Consider the following 14,058-nt stretch of genomic DNA (forward strand, 5'->3'; position numbering starts at 1 on the left):
GAGTTAGGAGAATTTGATGTTATTCTAGGCATGGATTGGTTGTCTCTATATAAGGCAAGTATTGACTGTAAGAAGAAGAGAATTGTTTTGTATATAACAAATAATGTAAGGATAATCTCTCAAGGACAGAAGCGGGACAAAAAGTTTCTCTCAGTATTGCAGGCAAAGAAATTGTTAAGGAAATGATGCGAGGCGTATTTGGCTCATGTTGTGGACACCAAGAAAAAGACACCTAATCTAGATGAGATTCCGATAGTAAGAGAATATCCTGACGTCTTACGGGAAGAATTTCCAGGATTACCACCTGATCGAGAAATAGAATTCTCTATTGATTTGATACCAGGAGTAGAGCCAGTTTCCAAAGCTCCATACCAAATGGCTCCAGTGAAAATGAAGGAATTAGCCAAGCAACTTCAAGAACTGTTAGACAAAGGAGTCATCTGACCAAGTGTTTCTCCGTGGGGTGCTCCGGTGTTATTTGTGAAGAAGAAGAAGGATGGAAGTATGAGGCAACGCATTCACTATAGGGACCTGAACAAGTTGACAATCAAGAATAAATATCCATTACCAAGGATTGATGATTTATTCGACCAGCTCAAAGAAGCATGATGTTTTCGAAGATCGACCTAAGATCTGGCTACCACCAACTGAAGATCGAGCCTAAAGATATACCAAAAACTGCATTTAGAACCAGGTATTACCATTATGAATTCTCAGTGATGTCATTCGGATTGACCAATGCACCGACGGCTTTTATGGATTTAATGAACCGGATGTATAAGGAGTACTTGGATAAGTTTGTTACTGTATTTATTGATGACATCCTCATTTACTCAAAGCAAGAAGATCAAGCAACACACCTAAGAATTTCCCTCCAAAGGTTGAGAGAAAAACAACTGTACGCGAAGTTTTCCAAGTGTGAATTTTGGTCGACAGAAGTACAGTTCCTTGGACATATGGTAAGCAAGGAAGGTATCAAGGTAGACCCTGTAAAGATTGAAGCCGTATCCAAGTGGGAGCAACCAAAGACTCCGACAGAATTGAGAAGTTTTCCGGGGCTAGAAGGATATTATCGAAGATTTGTAACAGATATTTTCTAAGATCGCAGCTCCGTTAACCAAGCTAACTAGGAAGAACGAGAAATTTATTTAGACGGAGAAGTATCAAGGAAGTTTCCAAGAACTGAAGAAGAGACTAGTGTCAGCTCCAGTATTAGCATTACCAGATGAGACAGGGAACTTTGTGATATATAATGACGCTTCTTTGAAAGGTTTAGGTTGTGTACTAATACAACACAATAAAATCATCACTTATGCCTCCACACAACTAAAGCCTCATTAGCAAAAGTATCCAGTTCATGATCTTGAGCTATCAGCTATAGTTTTTGCATTGAAACTGTGGAGACATTACCTGTATGGAGAAAAGTGTGATATTTACACGGATCATAAAAGCTTAAAATATATTTTCACTCAGAAGGACTTGAACATGAGACAAAGAAGATGGTTGGAGTTAATCAAAGACTACAATTTTTCCATCAACTATCACCCAGGTAAGGCTAATATGGTGGAAGATACCTTGAGCAAAAAAGAGAGGCTGAATATCGTTCAAATTGCAGAAGAGTTAGCATGAGACTTGGAAAAGATGGAGATTGAAGTTCGAGAACCAAAGAAAGATAAGGAGCAATTATAAGCCAATTACGCCCTAAGTGCTCCATAGAGATTTCAGGTCATTCTTTTCCCGCCGACCTAATACCTTTTGAGTTAGGAGAATTCGATGTTATTCTAGGCATGGATTGGTTGTCTCTATATAAGGCAAGTATTGACTGTAAGAAGAAGAGAATTGTTTTGTATACAACAAATAATGTAAGGATAATCTCTCAAGGACAGAAGCAGGACAAAAAGTTTCTCTCAGTATTGCAGGCAAAGAAATTGTTAAGGAAAGGATGCGAGGCGTATTTGGCTCATGTGGTGGACACCAAGAAAGAGACACCTAATCTAGATGAGATTCCGATAGTAAGAGAATATCCTGACATCTTACGGGAAGAATTGCCAGGATTACCACCTGATCGAGAAATAGAATTCTCTATTGATTTGATACCAGGAGCAGAACCAGTTTCCAAAGCTCCATACCGAATGGCTCCAGTGAAAATGAAGGAATTGGCCAAGCAACTTTAAGAACTGTTAGACAAAGGAGTCATCTGACCAAGTGTTTCTCCGTGGGGTGCTCCGGTGTTATTTGTGAAGAAGAAGAAGGATGGAAGTATGAGGCAACGCATTCACTATAGGGAACTGAACAAGTTGACAATCAAGAATAAGTATCCATTACCAAGGATTGATGATTTATTCGACCAGCTCAAAGGAGCATGCTGTTTTCAAAGATCGACCTAAGATCTGGCTACCACCAACTAAAGATAGAGCCTAAACATATACCCAAAACTGCATTTAGAACCAGGTATTACCATTATGAATTCTCAGTGATGTCATTCGGATTGACCAATGCACCGACGGCTTTTATGGATTTAATGAACCGGATGTATAAGGAGTACTTGGATAAGTTTGTTACTGTATTTATTGATGACATCCTCATTTACTCAAAGCAAGAAGATCAAGCAACACACCTAAGGATTTCCCTCCAAAGGTTGAGAGAAAAACAACTGTACGCGAAGTTTTCCAAGTGTGAATTTTGGTCGACAGAAGTACAGTTCCTTGGACATGTGGTAAGCAAGGAAGGTATCAAGGTAGACCCTGTAAAGATGGAAACCGTATCCAAGTGGGAGCAACCAAAGACTCCGACAGAAGTGAGAAGTTTTTTGGGGCTAGAAGGATATTATCGAAGATTTGTAAAGGGTTTTTCTAAGATCGCATCTCCGTTAACCAAGCTAACTAGGAAGAACGAGAAATTTATTTAGACGGAGAACTATGAAGGAAGTTTCCAAGAACTGAAGAAGAGACTAGTGTCAGCTCCAGTATTAGCATTACCAGATGAGACAGGGAAATTTGTGATATATAGTGACGCTTCTTTGAAAGGTTTAGGTTGTGTACTAATGCAACACAATAAAATCATCACTTATACCTCCACATAACTAAAGCCTCATGAGCAAAAGTATCTAGTTCATGATCTTGAGCTATCAGCTATAGTTTTTGCATTGAAACTGTGGAGACATTACCTGTATGGAGAAAAGTGTGATATTTACACGGATCATAAGAGCTTAAAATATATTTTCACTCAGAAGGACTTGAACATGAGACAAAGAAGATGGTTGGAGTTAATCGAAGACTATGATTGTTCCATTAACTATCACCCAGGTAAGGCTAATGTGGTGAAAGATACCTTGAGCAAAAACGAGAGGGTGAATATGGTTCAAATTGTAGAAGAGTTAGCATGAGACTTGGAAAAGATGGAGATTGAAGTTCGAGAACCAAAGAAAGATAAGGAGCAATTATATGAGATTACGTTTCAACCATCATTAATGGATAAGATCAAAAGATGTCAAGAAGGAGTTATGGAGCAAAAATTGAATAATCTGACAAGGGAAGAACTTTGTACTCAAAAGGATAACCAAGTTATGTGTAGATTTTCTTCCAGAATTTGGATTCCCAATGTAGCGGAATTGAAGAATGAAGTTTTACTCGAAGTACACCACTCTCAGTTTTCTATCCACCCTGGGAGCACTAAAATGTATCAAGATTTAAAGAAGAACTTCTGGTGGCCAAGAATGAAGAAAGAAATTGCAAATTGGGTTAGAAAATGTCACATGTGCCAGACGGTAAAAGAAGAACATCAAAGGCCAAGTGGATTGTTATAATACTTGGAGATTCCCCAATGGAAATGGGAAGAGATTGTAATGGATTTCGTAGTAGGATTGCCAAGGACTAGAGAAAATCACGACGCTATCTGGGTAATCATCGACAGATTGACAAAGTCAGCACATTTCCTCCCTATCAACGAGAGATATTCTTTGGAAAAGCTAGTTAAGTTATATTTGGATGAAATAGTAACCAAATATGGAGTCCCTGTTTCCATTGTATCAGATCGAGACCTAAGATTCAATTCAAGGGTTTGGACTAAGTTTCAAAAATGTCTAAGAACCAAGCTGAATATGAGTACCACATATCATCCCAGACAGACGGTCAGAGTGAGAGAACCATCCAGATAATAGAAGATATGTTAAGAGTTTGTGCTTTGGATTTTAAGGGAAACTGGGATAAACACTTACCTTTAATTGAATTCTCATACAACAATAGTTACCATGCCAGCATTGGAATGTCGCCTTATAAAGCCCTGTATGGACGCAAGTGTAGATCACCATTGTATTGGGATGAAGTGGGAGAAAATAAAGTGCTAGGACCTGAGCTAGTTTAGCAGACCAAAGATGCAGTGGCATTGATTCAGAAAAGGTTAGAAGTAGCTCAAGATAGATAGAGAAAGAATGTTGATTTACATCGAAAGGATATGAACTTTAAAGTAGGGTGTCACTAGTATTGTTGAAAGTATAACCTTGGAAAGGATTAGTTTGATTTGGTCAGAATGGTAAGCTCAGCCCAAGATATATAGGACCATTTACAGTTTTGAAGAAAATAGGAAAGGTTGCTTACGAGATAGCGTTGTCGTCGCAGTTGCAACATATTCATAATGTGTACCACGTATCCATGTTGAAGCCATACATTCTTGATTTGAATCAAGTTATAGAATACGAACCAATCGTGCTTCAGCTAGATTTGTCCTATGTGGAACAACCAATCTAGATTTTAAATCATAAAGAGTGAGTCCTTAGTGAAAGTACTTTGGAGAAATCCTTGAGTAGAAGAGTCTACTTGGGAATTAGAGTCAGACATGCTTGATAAATATCATCATTTGTTTAGTTAAGTCAGATTCTGGGGATATAATCTTTTCAAGGAGGGAAGGATATAACGACTCGTATATTTTTGTATAATTTAAAAGTGTAATTGTAGAATATTTAAATAAATTGTTGTGCAAGACATGCCTGTACTTTAACAAGACTAAGTCAAATTGACAACCCTAAGTAAGTTGTATTGTAATCTTAATTTACATTTGTACTTGTAACTTCTAAAGTCTGTAAAAATGAAATATGAGCAGTCTGGAGTCTTTCTGTTTAAACACTATCAATCCTAAGGATTCTATCTGGAAGAAGATCAAGAAGATCATGCCTTAGAAGAATTTTGAAGAAGCTTGGAGTTGAATAAATCTGTTTGGATAAAAATATTCTAAGTCAAAGACCTCTACAAGTCACATATTTAGTGTTATAGAGAAGTCACTCGAGAACTCCAAATGACTTATCGAGAAGTCAGGAAAGCTACTAGAGAACTCACAGAGATATTGACAAGACAAATTGAAGATATAAAGATTGGAGATATCGATAAGTCATTTCTTCACTAGAGAACTCAGAGTTATCGATAAGTAAATATTCATTATAGAACTCTGAGTTATCGATAAGTCAAATTCCACTAGAGAACTCAGAGATATCGATAAGCCAAAATTCACTAGAGAACTCTGAGTTATCGACAAGTCAAATATGACTAGAGAACTCTGAGTTATCGATAAGCCAATAAACCACTAGAGAACTTAAAGATATTGATAAGTCAAAGTGAAGATATGAAGATTAGAGATCTCGACAAGCCAAATTCTCTTATAGAGAACTCAGAGACCTCTACAAGTCAAACTAACTATGGAGTATTAGAGATCTCGATAAGCCAATATATTTATCGAGATGTCAAGTTCTCTATAGATTAAATAGAGTTCTCGAGGTAAAATCTCAAAGTACAAATTTTCAGACCAGTTCAATATCCAAGATTTACAATCAACAAACAATCTAAACAGTTGGATTGATAAGTCTACAAAAAGCAGCTTGAAGGATGTGGAAGATCAATGGTGAATATTAACTGACAAAGGAAGATCAAAGTAAACACAGGATGCTAAGATATTCTAAGCCAGAAATGGAAGATACACTTTTTCTAAAATGGAAATGACAAGTGATAGTTTACTAAAGTTAATAGTATGTCTTATTGTACACTGTGTAAACCTGTAGTTAACTGAATTATAAAGTTAACACTGGTCCTTTAGTTAGTTGTAATAATTTAGATAGAAAATCTTATAACACTCTCAAGAAGAAGCTAAGCGCTTTATCAACAAAGAGCCTAGAAATTTTGTAGCAAAGCATTCTTAATTTAAATATAAAATTAAGTGAGTTTTGAAAAGATCTGTGTTCTTTATTATTGCATGTTTAATTTCTGCAGTAACACATTTCACTACAAGATTTAATTTACTTTGTTCAACCATAAAAAGCTCAAGAAAAGCATAAAAACAGTAAAACACATTCACCCCCCCTGCGTGTCATTCATTTCCTAACAGGTGGTATCAGAGAAAAATCTGAAAGTAAACAGATTCAAGATCTTGGAAGAATGAATACACAGAAAATTAGTAGCATCAAAATTCTTACCTTTGACAAAGCTAACTACACTCTTTAGAAAAAGAAAATGTTGCTATTTATCAGGATGACCAATCCACTATATATTCAGATTCTCAAAAATGGGCCCTTTACTCCTATGGTTAGACTTGAAGAATCAACAGATGGTGATATGGTCATTCCAGCTCATTATACTCCAAAAGACCCCTTCTGAATATACTGAGCCTGAAAAAGAGAAAGTTTCCCTGGATAGTGGCTAGCAATTAATATTGATAGAGTCTATTGACAATGTGATGTACAACAACATTGTCAACTGTAACACTGCCAAGAAAATCTGGGAAAAGATTGAAATACTCTGTTAAGGAACTGAGGAAGTTAGATCTAACCAAAGAAGGATACTGATTTCACAATACGAGGGTTTCATGGCCAAGCCAAAAGAAAGTATAACTGTTAGGTCTCAATATGTTTGTAGAAGGGGGGTTGAATACAAACAATACTGTTTAATCGAATAAAATGCGGAATAAAAAAGTGAAACAAAATTCAAATTAAATAAAACTATTATTAAACTTGAAAGGTGTTACAACAACGGTATCGTTTACAAGGGATTAATCTCAAATCAATTATTACAAATCTAGAATAAATTCGACATGAACTTTTTCTATTTTTGCAATAAAAAGATCAAATGCTAAAAGCGATTTGAGATTAAGTTCTAGGGATTTCGATCCGCTAGATAGTTACACAAGAACAAGAAAGGTATTTCTAGTGGATTGGATTTAACAGTAAATACTAGAAATAAATGATCTGTGAATTTGCAATAAGTTCTCTGCAGGTTTCTTTTATTCTGTGTTCTGCTAAATTTGATATTCAATGCTTGCTTTTTTAAAATGATCTGCTTTTGTTGGTTTTGTAAACAAATCACTTTAATTGAATCAGTAAGACTTTCGGCAAGACAATCCATTTGGATCAGCATGACAATCCTTTTAACTGGTAAGACTTTCGGCAAGACAATCTAAATGTACTAGCATGATTTTCGGTATGACTATTGATTGTCATACCGATTGTCTTGCTAATACAAAAGATAGTCTTGCTGGATTAAAACAGATTTTAATCAAATAATAATTTTGAAATAATTAATCAATTAATTTAATCAATCAATAAATTAATCTTTGCAGATTTAATTTATTCTTTTAATTAATTTATATGACTTAATTAATTAATAGAGAATTAATACTAATCTTGAGCAGCAACCATTCTTCTGAAAATATTCTGTAAATCACTGTCAAATATGAATCAATTCCACCACTTCAATGTTGACACTCGATGTACTGTCTGGTTCATGAGTGACTAACTTCCGTGACGTTTCTTCATGCCTTGACCTTGATACTCTTGATTTTTTTCAGACTAAATCCTTGTAATTAATTGATACCCTGACGGAATCTCTGTCACTTGATTAAATCCACAATCTTGATTTATATCATTGAGGCTTGATCAATTTCTTGAGCTTCTTCCAGTGAATTAAGTCATCAAGTCTGTAGAAGAATAATGTTACTTAATCCTTTGACATATGTTACTCTGAGAGATCTCTCGGACGATAAGACCACTATTTACTTGTTACATCCTTATTTGAGTTGAGTTAAATCCTCGAATAAACAAATAGGCTATGACATATGCCTTTCAATCTCCCCCTATTTGTTTGTTAGACAATAACAATAAATACCTAGAGGATAACTCAACTAACAAATAAGAAAAAATATAAACAGTAATGCAAAGTAAATAGCAGAAAAGTTCTGGATTATATTTACCATTTTCCAGATTCCAAAAGAAATTTACAAGTGAATACAAGATAGATGTTCCTTTAGCCTGAACATATAACTACATTAGTCTATCTTGATTCATAAAGCTCTAATCATATTACATTGAGTTTTGAGCTAATTGAATTCAGTTGTCTTCTCTTCCGACTTCACCTTCTTCCAAATCTTGAAGCAACTCCTTGTCAAAGACACGATCCTTTTTTGAAGTGAAGCTGTCTGGTCTAACTGGTTGAACTCCAACTGAATTTAGCTTATTCTTTAACTGATTATACCTTTTGATATTCTTTTCACAATAAGCTTGAATCAAATCAGCTGCTTGAGTTTTCAACATGGATGAATATCCAACAGTTCTTAGGTGATGTTCCATCCAGACCAGATGCTTAGCTGAGTAGTCTTTAAGAGATTGTGAATCGAGCTGGCAGATTTGAAGACAGTCAGACTTAAAGAATCTTACCTGATGAGGATTGTTGACCACTTGAGGACTAGCCCTGCTGGCAAACTCTTTTAGCCTTTCTCGAAGAACTTCATTCAATTCTGAGCTTCTTTTGACTTTGTTGAGAAGAACCCAAATCTCTGACAAAGAACGATTCTCAAACAAATGAAGTGACACCTTGAAAGATCCTTCGCTCTGACAGTATACAAATATGCTCATCTCATTTAGGGATCTGTCAAAGGCAGCTGTGATCCTTGAGACTTCAGTCTTTATAGCATTCATGTACATGTCATTGTTTGGATTAGAGATCTCCAGCTTGTCCAGAAGATGTAGAAACTGCCTATCATTGTTTGTGCTCAGCTGAGGCATATCAAGTACTCTCCTAGCTTCATCCCATTTTTCACCAATCTTCAGTCTGACATCTCTTCTCCTTTCTTGAGCTTTAATGTCATGAAGACGTTGCTTTTGAAGAGCTTCTGTTCTTTGGATGTCTTTCCTCAGGTCAATGATCTGGGATACCTTTTTGAGTTCAGCTTCTTTTCTTTTCAATTCTGACTACTGTTGCTGAAACTCTTTCTCAAATAGAGGATCCACTGGAGCTTCCTCTTCCCATTCTCCAAAATCACTTTCCTCCTCAGCTTCAAAAACACCATCTTTATCTTCCAAGACTGGTTCAGTGGGAATGTCACAAATATCAAAGTCATCCTGTTCTCCACTATAGTAGATATCATCAGGCTTCCATGTGCCTTCAGCAGACGAATCTTTTTCTTTTCCCTTTTCACTTCTCCCTTTCTTCTCCCACTTAGTTGAGGAATCCTCTACAGACTTTCCCTTAGATCCTCCATGACCTCCATCACCTCCAGAGCCTGAGCCTCCACCAGACGGCCCTTCGAAGAAAGTCCTTTATTCTTCATTAGGGCAGTGATAATTTTTTGATCATGTAGTACAGGTGTTTCATTGCTTCATTCAGATGTTCCATGCCCGTCTCTATCTTCAGAAATCTGGAAGAATCTAGTGAATGATTCATTTCAACCAAGTCTTCAAGAGAAGTCATTCTTGTATGTAGAGAGCAGAAGTTTGAAATGTCGTCAGCTGATAACGTTGGAGATGCCTGGATTGAGTTAAACTTTGGTACAACAGATGTCTTCAAATCTGATATTTCAGTCCTGATGAGAGCCAGCTGATTAATGACAGGGGTGGAAGAAGAAGACCGTTCAACCACTTGTGCTTTGAATGATTGAGCTTCAGCCTGAATTTTTGCAAGTTGTTCCTTGAGATCAGCAATTTGAGCTAATAGATTTTCAGTGTTTGTGTCTGTGTGTGCACTCACCGGAATATCTCTCCTGTTTAATTCACTCAACTCACGTGCTTGTGTATCTCTCAATACAATTGCTCGTGAGGAGTCTTCCTGATGCTGATCTTCTATACCTGCATTTAAAATCACCCTAGCCTCTTCAAGAGAGGTCAGTGGTGGTGCAATGGGAATTCGCGAGTCCCGATCCTCAGTCAAACCTATCTTTTCATGTGAAATAGATGTCTGAATTGCTTCAGGGATAGATTGACCGAGTTGCCCTCCACTTTCTCCAGATAAATCTGTGAGTGGAGAATCCCGTGAGGGAGCCAGAGGTGTTGGATCCGGGATGGGAGAAAATGACTCTATTAAAGGTGGCTGAGAGTCAGATTTTCCCTCAGAAGCATGTGATTGCTCTTCTGCCGTAACTATGGCAGGCACTGTAACCGACTCAATGTGCACTCCTCGCTCGGTGTCCTGAGTATCATCTACAGGTTTGTATGCTTCCATTATGAGTAATGGAATTGTGCTTGACTCAGTACAGGATGCCATGGCCCTATGGCGAATTTCAATAGATTCATCCTGTTGAGAGAATGTTTCTAGTAACTGTTCAGTGGCCATTTTAAAGTCCATGTCCTGTTGGGAGGACAAGGATGGGCTTTCAGATGCCTCAGTAAATATTCTTCTTTTCTTGGGTGGAGGCAGAGCTGAGGGTTCATTCACATCCACTAACATACTACTTCCTACTAACCTTTTAGGCAACATTTTAGACAGTGGGGGAGAGGTTGAGATAGGTTGTGACTCTGTGTTTGGCTCTATGACCTGGGATTGAAGCTATGGTTCTACAACTTCATGGTCAGTCCTATCAACCACTGGGGGTCTTTCAACAGAAGTAGGAATAGGTTGAGTTTGAGGAATTATTACCTGTAGAGGAAGAGCATCTGATGTTTGAGCCTGGGTGGTTTGAACCACTGGAGGTTGAGCTTGCTGTTCATGACCGGGAAGATTGAAGATAGGTAAAGAAATGTAAGTGGCCATGAAAGCAGATACAAGTACTGGAACTTGCATGAATTTGAAAGTTGTGTCTTGGCGGGTGTAAATCTTTTTGCTTACTGGAGGGGGTTCGGTTACTGAGGAGTTAGCAAAAAGGGCTTTATGCTCAGGTGAGAGAATATGTTTTGCTATGAGCATGAGAAAATGAGCATAGTAGCACGAGACCCTACAATTTGTAGAATGATCACGTAAAGCAGTAGTGAGACGTCTCAAAAGAATGGGTAAACGTAGTTTGCCAAAATTCATCATTTGATTGAAAACAACCGCAAGACCAATATACTGCAGAGTGGAAGTGATGTTGTGAAAGTTGGATTTAGTGCAGTTGGCAAACACTTTAGAAAGTGTATCGAAGAAAATATCCCATTCAGAAACTAAATTGGATTTAGACAACTTGGTTAAATTAATCACCCCCTGATAGTGAATAGCATGGAAAAAGTTTGAAATATCATTTTCAGAGGGCAAATTACAAAAATTGTCCATAGAAAAATTTAACGCTCGATTGACGACTGTTTCATCAACTACATACTGTGTGTTTGCCACGGTGAATGAAAAAGATTTAAACTCATCGGCCACAGTAGAGGTTGTGCAAATCAGTCTGAGTAGATCAACATTTAAAATCATATTTGATTTAATAGCAGAGCTAACAATCGAATGGTCATTTAAAAATCTAATCCAAGGCTTAAATTTTTCTACATCACATTTATCTGGATTAAAATAACCAACAAGATTATGCGAAACAATTTGAAAATTGAGAGCCATTTAAAAATAATAATAAGACACACACTTTCAGAATTTTAAGAGTAATATTAAGAAAATTCGAATTAATTAAATTAATTTAATAATTCGAATTAAATCAATTATATTCGAAAAATTTAGAAAGAAATGTATCTCGTTAAAGTTCTTAACTCACAAAAGCAGATATGCAAAGTCACAAGACACAAAACCTAATTGAAATACACAAAATAAACTGATTTTAGGGAAAAATCGAATTAAAATATAAAAACAATAAAATGGGCAGCACTTCTGTATGTATATACGTGTATGTATATAACAGGAGTGATGTTTTGAGAAGCTGAGTAAAAACTCGAGCAAGGAAGACAATGAGAACAATGGCAGTTTTGATCTGTTCGAAATGAGAGAGAGAGAGAGAGAGAGAGAGAGAAAAATAAGAGAGAAAAAGAAGACTGTTGGAATTTTGAACAAAAACTGAACTGAATGATTTAATCAAGACAAAGAGACGTTAAATAGACAGCTGGTATGACAATTCGGGATAGTCTTACCGATTATCATACCGATAGTCATACCAATATAACTGGTATGACAATCTGATAGTCATACTGATTGTCATACCAGTACAAAATAAAACAAAAAATATCTGATATTAATTTTATTACTGGCATGACAATCAATAGTCATACCGATTGTCTTTCCAGTTATAAAATTAAACTGAATTATTAAAATAAAAACTGTTAAACTGGAATGACTTTCAACAAGATAATTGTAATAGCCTTGCCGATTGTCATTTCAGTTAAAAACACATAAAAACACAGAATATAGAAAATATTACAATTATAGAAAACTGAAATGAATTATGGAGAAAATATTTACATAAATAAAATATTTCAGAGATAATTATATTTTCAGTCCAAAAATAGATTTCTTTTGAATTTTAGCAAATAAAATTCATAGAAAAATATTTTTAGAGAAAATAAAATATTCTGAGACATTAAAATTAACAAGTTGAGTAAATAAATAAGATAAGATAATAAAAATTACATAGAAATAAGCAAGAAATTATGGAAAATGATAAAATAAATTTGCAAATGAATTTTTTATTTATGAAAAATTCATTTGTAAATTCACTCAAGAACAGATTTCAGATATTCACAAGTTTAATCACTAAAGCTATTCAACATACCCAATTTACCAACTAATTTCGTAAATGTGGATTCATCAAGAGGTTTAGTGAAAATATCTGCTATTTGTTCTTCTGTTGGAACAAAAAATAGTTCAACAGTACCATTCATGACGTGCTCTCTAATAAAATGATACCTGATGTCAATGTGCTTGGTCCTTGTATGCTGCACAGGGTTGTTGGTGATGGCTATTACACTTGTATTGTCACATAGAATAGGTATTTTGTTCAATACAGAGCCATAGTCTCGTAGCTGATTCCTAATCCACAAGATCTGAGCACAGCAGCTTCCAGCAGCAATATATTCAGCCTCGGCCGTTGAATTTGAAACTGTTTGTTATTTCTTGCTGTACCATGAGACTAGTCTGCTACCTAGGAATTGACAACTCCCTGAGGTGCTTTTCCTATCAACCACACTTCCTGCGTAATCTGAATCTGTATATCCAACAAGGTTAAAACCAGATTCTTTAGGGTACCAAATACCTAGATTTGGTGTTCCCTTAAGATATCTTAAGATTCGTTTAACAACAACGAGATGCATATCTCTAGGATCCGCTTGGAACCTTACACATAAGCATGTAGCATACATAATATCTGGTCTACTTGCAGTAAGATAGAGTAACGAGCCAATCATACCTCTGTAGCTTGTGACATCTACCTTAATGGAGTTTTCATATGGTCCAATGTAATAACCCCAATTTTTGGAAATTTTTGAAACCCTTATGAATAGTGTTTTTTCTGAATGAGAAAACTTTTCATGCCACACTATGTAGGGGTTCTGTTATGGATATTCTGAGATTTTATTAGTACTCTATATGGTATATAAGTGTATGTAAAGATCGTCAGAATCCAATTCCGAACACTTTGATTTTTCCCGAAAATCCACTAGATACGGAAAGAATTGAGTATAAGGTAACATGATTAAAAGGATTTAAATTCAAGGATTATAAGAGAGGATCATAAAAGGAATATAATGTATTGAGAAAGGTTAAGGGAACCCAAGTAATAAGATCCCGGGTATGATCCCTCAAACGATAAACGAGAACGAAAGTTAAGTGAACCGTATAACAGATCAGCGGTCATTAGCCAAGTAATTAAGAGCTAATCAAAGAGGTTAGTGATGATGATGTC

This window comes from Apium graveolens, chromosome 3 (assembly GCF_009905375.1).
Source record: "Apium graveolens cultivar Ventura chromosome 3, ASM990537v1, whole genome shotgun sequence".
NCBI lineage: Eukaryota > Viridiplantae > Streptophyta > Magnoliopsida > Apiales > Apiaceae > Apium > Apium graveolens.